The sequence below is a fragment of the Oncorhynchus masou genome, unplaced genomic scaffold (assembly GCF_036934945.1).
Source record: "Oncorhynchus masou masou isolate Uvic2021 unplaced genomic scaffold, UVic_Omas_1.1 unplaced_scaffold_10217, whole genome shotgun sequence".
In the NCBI taxonomy this organism is placed as follows: domain Eukaryota; kingdom Metazoa; phylum Chordata; class Actinopteri; order Salmoniformes; family Salmonidae; genus Oncorhynchus; species Oncorhynchus masou.
In genome coordinates this window covers 1-9,455 of record NW_026999905.1, presented here as the reverse complement: position 1 = coordinate 9,455, position 9,455 = coordinate 1, and the positions used below count along the sequence as shown (strand labels likewise).

General features: G+C 43.5%; 1 long non-coding RNA gene across 1 annotated transcript; it reads right to left on the bottom strand.

Moving 5' to 3' along the window:
* Nucleotides 1–6,051: 6,051 nt before the first annotated feature.
* On the bottom strand, nt 6,052–8,515 carry LOC135528698 (uncharacterized). The gene is made up of 3 exons (XR_010453576.1): nt 8,449–8,515; nt 6,974–7,044; nt 6,052–6,341 (listed from the first exon to the last, which is right to left on the bottom strand). It is a non-coding gene; the product is annotated as an uncharacterized LOC135528698 (long non-coding RNA).
* Nucleotides 8,516–9,455: the final 940 nt, after the last annotated feature.

Sequence of the window (9,455 nt, the reverse complement as noted above, 5' to 3'; positions counted from 1 at the left end):
TGGAAATTAGAACCACTAGCCAGGTGGAAATTAGAACCACTAGCCGAGGTGCTATCTGGAAACTAATTACCTCCAGCGAAGAGGCCTCCAATTTACTGTTTCACGGATGACTGTGTGTTTGACAGTCAAGCTGTGCTGTGATGTTCTAATTACACCTAACTGAGCTGTGATGTTCTAATTACACCTAACTGAGCTGTGATGTTCTAATTACACCGAACTGAGCTGTGATGTTCTAATTACACCTAATTACACCTAACTGAGCTGTGATGTTCCAATTACACGTAATTACACCTAACTGAGCTGTGATGTTCTAATTACACCTAATTAAACCTAACTAAGCTGTGATGTTCTAATGACACCTAACTGAGCTGTGATGTTCTAATTACACCAAACTGAGCTGTGATGTTCTAATTACACCAAACTGAGCTGTGATGTTCTAATTACACCTAACTGAGCTGTGATGTTCTAATTACTCGTAACTGAGCTGTGATGTTCTAATTACACCTAATTACGCTGTTATGTTCTAATTACACCTAACTGAGCTGTGATGTTCTAATTACACCTAATTACACCTAATTACACCTAACTGAGCTGTGATGTTCTAATTACACCTAACTGAGCTGTGATGTTCTAATTACACCTAACTGAGCTGTGATGTTCTAATTACACCTAACTGAGCTGTGATGTTCTAATTACACTAATTACACCAAACTGAGCTGTGATGTTTTAATTACACCTAATTACACCTAACTGAGCTGTGATGTTCTAATTACACCTAACTGAGCTGTGATGTTCTAATTACACCTAACTGAGCTGTGATGTTCTAATTACACCTAATTTCACCAAACTGAGCTGTGATGTTTTAATTACACCTAATTACACCTAACTGAGCTGTGATGTTCTAATTACACTTAATTACACCTAACTGAGCTGTGATGTTCTAATTACACCTAATTTCACCAAACTGAGCTGTGATGTTCTAATTACACTTAATTACACTAACTGAGCTGTGATGTTCTAATTACACCTAATTACACCTAACTGAGCTGTGATGTTCTAATTACACCTAATTTCACCAAACTGAGCTGGGATGTTCTAATTACACTAATTACCCTAACTGAGCTTTGATGTTCTAATTACACCTAACTGAGCTGTGACGTTCTAATTACACCTAACTGAGCTGTGATGTTCTAATTACACCTAACTGATCTGTGATGTTCTAATTACACCTAACTGAGCTGTGATGTTCTAATTACACCTAACTGAGCTGTGATGTTCTAATTACACCTAATTACACCAAACTGAGCTGTGATGTTCTAATTACACCGAACTGAGCTGTGATGTTCTAATGACACCTAATTACACCTAACTGAGCTGTGATGTTCCAATTACACCTAATTACACCTAACTGAGCTGTGATGTTCTAATTACACCTAATTAAACCTAACTAAGCTGTGATGTTCTAATGACACCTAACTGAGCTGTGATGTTCTAATTACACCAAACTGAGCTGTGATGTTCTAATTACACCTAATTACACCAAACTGAGCTGTGATGTTCTAATTACACCTAATTACACCAAACTGAGCTGTGATGTTCTAATTACACCTAACTGAGCTGTGATGTTCTAATTACACCTAACTGAGCTGTGATGTTCTAATTACTCCTAACTGAGCTGTGATGTTCTAATTACACCTAACTGAGCTGTGATGTTCTAATTACACCTAACTGAGCTGTGATGTTCTAATTACACCTAACTGAGCTGTGATGTTCTAATTACACCTAATTACACCAAACTGAGCTGTGATGTTCTAATTACACCGAACTGAGCTGTGATGTTCTAATGACACCTAATTACACCTAACTGAGCTGTGATGTTCCAATTACACCTAATTACACCTAACTGAGCTGTGATGTTCTAATTACACCTAATTAAACCTAACTAAGCTGTGATGTTCTAATGACACCTAACTGAGCTGTGATGTTCTAATTACACCAAACTGAGCTGTGATGTTCTAATTACACCTAATTAAACCTAACTGAGCTGTGATGTTCTAATGACACCTAACTGAGCTGTGATGTTCTAATTACACTAAACTGAGCTGTGATGTTCTAATTACACCTAATTACACCAAACTGAGCTGTGATGTTCTAATTACACCTAATTACACCAAACTGAGCTGTGATGTTCTAATTAAACCTAATTACGCTGTTATGTTCTAATTACACCTAACTGAGCTGTGATGTTCTAATTACACCTAATTACACCTAACTGAGCTGTGATGTTCTAATTACACCTAACTGAGCTGTGATGTTCTAATTACACCTCACTGATCTGTGATGTTCTAATTACACCTAACTGAGCTGTGATGTTCTAATTACACCTAACTGAGCTGTGATGTTCTAATTACACCTAATTACCCCAAACTGAGCTGTGATGTTCTAATTACACCTAATTACACCAAACTGAGCTGTGATGTTTTAATTACACCTAATTACACCTAACTGAGCTGTGATGTTCTAATTACACCTAACTGAGCTGTGATGTTCTAATGACACCTAACTGAGCTGTGATGTTCTAATTACACAGAATTACACCTAACTGAGCTGGGATGTTCTAATTACACCTAACTGAGCTGTGATGTTCTAATTACACCTAACGGAGCTGTGATGTTCTAATTACACCTCACTGAGCTGTGATGTTCTAATTACACCTAACTGATCTGTGATGTTCTAATTACACCTAACTGAGCTGTGATGTTCTAATTACACCTAACTGAGCTGTGATGTTCTAATTACACCTCACTGAGCTGTGATGTTCTAATTACACCTAACTGAGCTGTGATGTTCTAATTACACCTCACTGAGCTGTGATGTTCTAATTACACCTCACTGAGCTGTGATGTTCTAATTACACCTAACTGAGCTGTGATGTTCTAATTACACCTCACTGAGCTGTGATGTTCTAATTACACCTCACTGAGCTGTGATGTTCTAATTACACCTCACTGAGCTGTGATGTTCTAATTACACCTCACTGAGCTGTGATGTTCTAATTACACCTAACTGAGCTGTGATGTTCTAATTACACCTCACTGAGCTGTGATGTTCTAATTACACCTAACTGATCTGTGATGTTCTAATTACACCTAACTGATCTGTGATGTTCTAGTTACACCTAACTGATCTGTGATGTTCTAATTACACCTAACTGAGCTGTGATGTTTTAATTACACCTAACTGATCTGTGATGTTCTAATTACACCTAACTGAGCTGTGATGTTCTAATTTTGGGCAGGGGAGGGATTTACACTGCTGCTACTCACTGTTTATTATCTATGCATCGTCACTTTACCCTTATATGTACAGTGCCTTGCAAAAGTCTTCATCTCTCCTTGGTGTTTTTCCTATTTTGTTGCATTACAACCTGAAATTAAAATGGATTTGTATTTTTATTTCATGTGATGGACATACACAAAATAGTCCAAATTGGTGAAGTGAAATTTAAAAAAAAGTACTTGTTTCAAGAAATTATCAAAAATAAAAAATTGAGTGGTGCGTGCATATATATTCACCCAGTATTTATACACCTGTTCTGAAAGGCCCCAGAGTCTGCAACACCACTAAGCAAGGGGCACCACCAAGCAAGCGACATCATGAAGACCAAGGAGCTCTCCAAACAGGTCAGGGACAAAGTTGTGGAGAAGTACAGATCAGGGTTGAGTTATAAAAAAATATCAGAAACGTTGAACATCCCACGGAGCACCATTAAATCCATGATATCAAATATTTTAAGAATATGTCACCACAACAAACCTGCCAAAAGAGGGCTGCCCACCAAAACTCATGGACCAGGCAACGAGGGCATTAATCAGAGACAACAAAGAGACCAAAGATAACCCTGAAGGAGCTGCAAAGCTCCACAGCGAAGATTTGAGTATTTGTCCATAGACCACTTTAAGCCGTACACTCCACAGAGCTGGGATTTACAGAAGAGTGGCCAGAAAAAGTCATTACTTAAAGAAAAAATAAACAAACCTGTTTGGTGTTTGCCAAAAGGCATGTTGGAGACTCCCCAAACATATGGAAGAAGGTACTCTGGTCAGATGAGACTAAAATGTAGCTTTTTGGCCATTAAGGAAAACACTATGTCTGGCGCAAACTCAATACCTCTCATCACCCCGAGAATACCATATTTTTCCATCGACAGGGACTAGGAAACTGGTCAGAATTGAAGGAATAATGGATGGCACTAAATACAGGGAAATACTTGTTTCGGTCTTCCAGAGATTTGAGACTGGGACGGAGGTTCACCTTCCAGCAGGACAATGACCCTAAGCATACTGCTAAAGCGGCACTCGAGTGGTTTAAGAGGAAACATTTATATGTCTTGGAATGGACTAGTCAAAGCCCAAACCTCAGTCCAATTGAGAATCTGTGGTATGACTTAAAGATTGCTGCCCACCAGCTGAACCCATCCATCTTGAAGGAGCTGGAGCAGTTTTGCCTTGAAGAATGGGAAAAAATCCCCGTGGCTAGATGTGCCAAGCTTAGAGACTTGCAGCTGTAATTGCTGCAAAAGGTGGCTCTACAAAGTATTGACTTTGGGGGGGGTGAATAGTTATGCACGCTCAAGTTTTCTGTTTTTTTCTGGTCTTTTTTTGTTTGTTCCACAATAAATTAATAAAATTGCATCTACATAGTGGTAGGCGTGGTGTGTAAATCAAATTATACAACCAAAAATCAATTTTAATTCCAGGTCGTAAGGCAACAAAATAGTAAATGTGCCAAAAGGGGGGTGAATCCTTTCGCAAGCCAGTGTACAAATTACCTCAACTAACCTGTAGCACATAGACCCGGTAGCGGTGCCCCCTGTATATAGACCTGCACATAGACCCGGTAGCGGTGCCCCCTGTATATAGCCCGCACATAGACCCGGTAGCGGTGCCCCCTGTATATAGCCCCGCACATAGACCCGGTAGCGGTGCCCCCTGTATATAGCCCTGCACATAGACCCTGTAGCGGTGCCCCCTGTATATAGCACCGCACATAGACCCGGTGGCGGTGCCCCCTGTATATAGCCCCGCACATAGACTCGGTAGCGGTGCCCCCTGTATATAGCCCCGCACATAGACCCGGTAGCGGAGCCCCCTGCATATAGCCCCACATGACCCGCGGTGCTCCCTGTATATAGTCTCCCGCACATAGACCCGGAAGCGGGACTTCCGGGCTGTATATAGCCCTGCACATAGACCCGGTGACAGCCTTCCACTGTATATAGCCCTGCACATAGGACCCGTGCCCCCCTGTATACAGTCTCAGACATAGACCCGGTATGAGTCCCTGTATATAGCCCCGCACATAGACCCGCTGTGCCCCCTGTATATAGCCCTGCACATAGACCCGCGGTGCCCCTGTATATAGCCCTGCACATAGACCCGCGGTGCCCCCTGTATATAGCCCTGCACATAGACCCGCGGTGCCCCCTGTATATAGCCCTGCACATAGACCCGCGGTGCCCCCTGTATATAGCCCTGCACATAGACCCGCGGTGCCCCCTGTATATAGCCCTGCACATAGACCCGGTAGCGGTGCCCCCTGTATATAGCCCTGCACATAGACCCGCGGTGCCCCCTGTATATAGCCCTGCACATAGACCCGGTAGCGGTGCCCCCTGTATATAGCCCTGCACATAGACCCGCGGTGCCCCCTGTATATAGCCCTGCACATAGACCCGGTAGCGGTGCCCCCTGTATATAGCCCTGCACATAGACCCGGTAGCGGTGCCCCCTGTATATAGCCCCGCACATAGACCCGGTAGCGGTGCCCCCTGTATATAGCCCTGCACATAGACCCGGTAGCGGTGCCCCCTGTATATAGCCCTGCACATAGACCCGCGGTGCCCCCTGTATATAGACCTGCACATAGACCCGCGGTGCCCCCTGTATATCGCCTCGTTATTCTTATTCCATTGTGTTACTTTTTTTATTTTATTTTGCACTTTATTTTATTGACTGAATATTTCTGCTCTATTTTCTTAAAACTGCATTGCAGGTTAAGGGCTGTGTATTCGGCGCATGTGACAAATAATCATTTTATTTGATTTAATTGCTGTCAGGTTAAGAGCGTGTGTGTGTGTGCGTGCGTGTGTGTGTGTTAGTGATCTTTACTAACGTCAGTAGCTGTGCGTTGTCGTGCTTCTTGCGGGACTTAAGCTTCTGTCTCCACTGTAGGAAGGACCAGAGTGTGGTGTTGGGTTCTTCTGTAATGATGCACTCATCCCTCTCCTTCCATACCTCCAGGCCAATCAGAGGCACCCGGATGTTCAGAGCCCTGTAGAACTGAACCACAACATAACACAACCGCCTGGCATCACTGACAGCAACAGACAACACTCACGGCAACAGGCAACACTCACGGCAACAGATATCACCCACGGCAACAGGCAACACTCACGGCAACAGGCAACACTCACGGCAACAGATATCACTCACGGCAACAGATATCACTCACGGCAACAGGCAACAGTCACGGCAACAGGCAGCACTCACAGCAACAGGCAACACTCACGGCAACAGATATTACTCACGGCAACAGATATCACTCACGGCAACAGATATCACTCACGGCAACAGGCAACACTCACGGTAATGGGGTCACACAGAGACATATGTTTTGTTTTTCATTGTGACTAGGGCATTTCTAAATAGACAAATTTAGATTATTCCAAATCTATTATTTTCAATCACTTTGATCATTCTGATGAGACAACAAAGGGCAAATTGAAAGGACTAGAAAGACAATTAATCTTAGAAATATCAGAGAAGTTAATGATATGTCAGTAGGTGATTTATAAACCAGACTCTTTCTCCCCGCCCTGATACACTATCCATTTTGTTGACACATAAATTGAGCTCTCTTTACTCCCCCTGCGGATTGTATCTAAGACACACACATCACCACGCTGGCTTACCTTATCAACATAATTGGCAATCTCCATTATCCTCAGCTTGGTTTTTGGTAGTCCTTATTCTGTCGTTTATACTAGATTACAAAGGAGATGGAATAGCATTCAGTGGCAGATGTAAAATCAATAGTGACAAATGTTCAATCAAACACAATACATTTTTTTTTTTAAATGGGCGTCCTCAATAGAACAAGAGAGATCCAGAAGAAATCCTGTCCCACTTCACCATCTCTGCCCCCACTTCATCATCGTAGTAGGTACCAATTAAGAACAAGAGTGGACCAAATACTGTATTCTGATTGGTCACCGCCGTGGTGACTACTGTTACCACGGCGTCATATTCATATTGCACCTAACAGTAGCCAACTGTAACGTAGAATGGACCGTTATGGGAAGACATATCTATTCCTTCCTGGCCGGCTGGAGCACATTGTCTATTTAGGACTGGTAATGAGCTCTCGGTCTCCCACCATTAGACCCAACTAGAAACGTTCATCATTAACATGACAAATCCTTTCCTCTGGTCTCTTCTACGCTGCTCTCTATCAGTGAGGAAAAGGTGCTTCAGCCCATCAGCCAGCAACATAATTATACACTATTTCACAAAGTAGGCAGAGTTGAGGATGAGTGAGGACCATTATGTCACTAACGAGTTGAGGATGAGTGAGGACCATTATGTCAGAGTTGAGGATGAGTGAGGGCCATTATGTCAGAGTTGAGGATGAGTGAGGGCCATTATGTCAGAGTTGAGGATGAGTGAGGACCATTATGTCAGAGTTGAGGATGAGTGAGGACCATGATGTTAGAGTTGAGGATGATTGAGGACCATGATGTCAGAGTTGAGGATGATTGAGGACCATGATGTCAGAGTTGAGGATGAGTGAGGACCATTATGTTACTAACGGGTTGAGGATGAGTGAGGACCATTATGTCACTAACGAGTTGATGATGAGTGAGGACCATTATGTCAGAGTTGAGGATGAGTGAGGGCCATTATGTCAGAGTTGAGGATGAGTGAGGACAATGATGTTAGATGAGATAATTATTGTTCACAATGTGCCCCATGTCCATTTGATACCTCAATGGTTCAATGGGTTGGTTGACGTCCCTGGACGGATGTGACACACACACTTGACTCTACGCGCACACACACACACACACACACACACACACACACACACACACACACACACACACACACACACACACACACACACACACACACACACACACACACACACTCACACACACACACACTTGTGCACATAACATTCATACACACACACACACACACACACACACACACACACACACACACACACACACACACACACACACACACACACACACACACACACACACACACACACACACACACACACAAACAAATGTATACACACACAAACACATACGCACTTGCCCTGCTCTGATCAAAGGAACAATAACGAATAGCGCCACTTGTCGTTGGCTAGCTAGCTTACCAGTGTACTGTCAGCCACGATGTACAGCTCCATGTACTTGGTAGTGCCCCAGGCATTTCGTCTCACCTGTTTCCAAATAGAGTGAGATCAGAAAGGGAGGAGGGACACAGTGAGGGGTTATTTGGTCCATTTGGTATAATGGACACACAATTGAATGGTCACAGCAATTCAGGACTGGATCGTGTCCCCCTCTCTGTTAGAAATGATCACCCACCATTTCATCCTATTGTCGTGGGGGTAAAAAAAAAAAGGGGGGGGGCTTGTTTTTAACCATGGCAACAGACTGAGCTTTTCACAGCGGTAAAACAGAAATGACACAATGGAAGAAAAACATACCGAGGTCTGTCACACATTACAATCGCAGTATCTTTCTATCAGTCATTTTCCGCTTTGCTAATACTTGATTACAGCTATTAGGCAGAGGCACTGTGGTAATTAAAATAGGCGGCAGTGTAGCCTAGTGGTTAGAGCGTTGGACTAGTAACCGGAAGGTTCTTAACTGACTTGCCTGGTTAAATAAAGGTAAAAAAAAACAAACAAAAAAAAACATTGATTTATACAAGCAGGCATGGCTGCCTTGCACCGGGCCAGATAGAAGGCCAATATTTTGGCCTAGCAGGGTTCAAGGGAGCGCTGTGGCCTTCTTGGACTGCTAGAGACATATAGGGGGATGGAAAGAGTGTTGAGAAAGAGACAGAGAAAGACAGAAAGAAAGAGAGAGACAGAGCGACAGAGAGAGAGACAGACAGAGAGAGACAGAGAGAGACAGAGCGACAGACAGAGAGACAAGACAGAGAGAGACAGAGAGAGAGAGAGAGAGAGACAGAGGGCAGGCAGCAAACGACAGGTCAGAGGGCAGGCAGCGAAGCGACAGGTCAGAGGGCAGGCAGCAACGCGACAGGTCAGAGGGCAGGCAGCAAACGACAGGTCAGAGGGCAGGCAGCCAATGACAGGTCAGAGGGCATGCAGGGAACGACAAGTCGAGGGCAGGCAGCAAACGACAGGTC